Genomic DNA, 849 nt, shown 5'->3' on the forward strand with positions numbered 1-849 from the left:
AACAGGGCAGAACAGCAACTTCAGCTGGCGCTGGGGCTGTAAGCATAGATCTAGGCAGAAGCACTGGCTGATGCGAAAGCCAAATGTAGGCTGGATGGATCTACCCTTCTCCTAGAGGAAAGGGGAACTGAAAACAGGGAAACAGCCCATATGGCAGGACGGGTCCCCCCACACCCCGCACCCTGCACAAAGCCCAGCAGACTGAAGAAAACTCTCACACCAGAGTTTCACACCTAGAGAGCGACCAGGAAGATCCACCTTGGCCAGGGGAGGGGCAGCACCATTGCAGAATCCAGCCTAATTTTCCTGAGTAAATAAAAGATGCAGCAGCTCCACTAAACCCGTTGCAGCCCAGCAGCGCCTCTGTAGGCAGACAAAGGAAAGGCCGCCCCCCAAAACAGCTACCTGAGATCAAAACTATATAAACTCAATGAGATGGGAAAAAATCAGCACAAGAAGAATGAAACCATCAAAAACTAAAACGCCTCTCCCCCGCCAAGAGACCACAACTCCTCACCAGCAAGGGAACCAACGTGGATAGAGAATGAATTTGATGAATTGACAGAAGCAGACTTCAGAAGGTGCACAGTAACAAACTTCTCTGAGTTAAAGGAACATGCTCTAACCCAATGCAAAGAAACTTAAAAACTTGAAAAAAGTTAAATGAAATGCTAACTAGAATAACCAGCTTAGACAAGAACATAAACGACTTGATGGTGCTGAAAAACACAGCACAAGAACTTCGTGAAGCATACACAAGTTTCAATAGCCAAATAGATCAAGCAGAAGAAAAAATATCAGAGAATGAAGATCAACTCAATAAAACAAAATGAGAAGGCAAGGGGAGAG

Source organism: Callithrix jacchus, chromosome X (assembly GCF_049354715.1).
Source record: "Callithrix jacchus isolate 240 chromosome X, calJac240_pri, whole genome shotgun sequence".
In the NCBI taxonomy this organism is placed as follows: domain Eukaryota; kingdom Metazoa; phylum Chordata; class Mammalia; order Primates; family Cebidae; genus Callithrix; species Callithrix jacchus.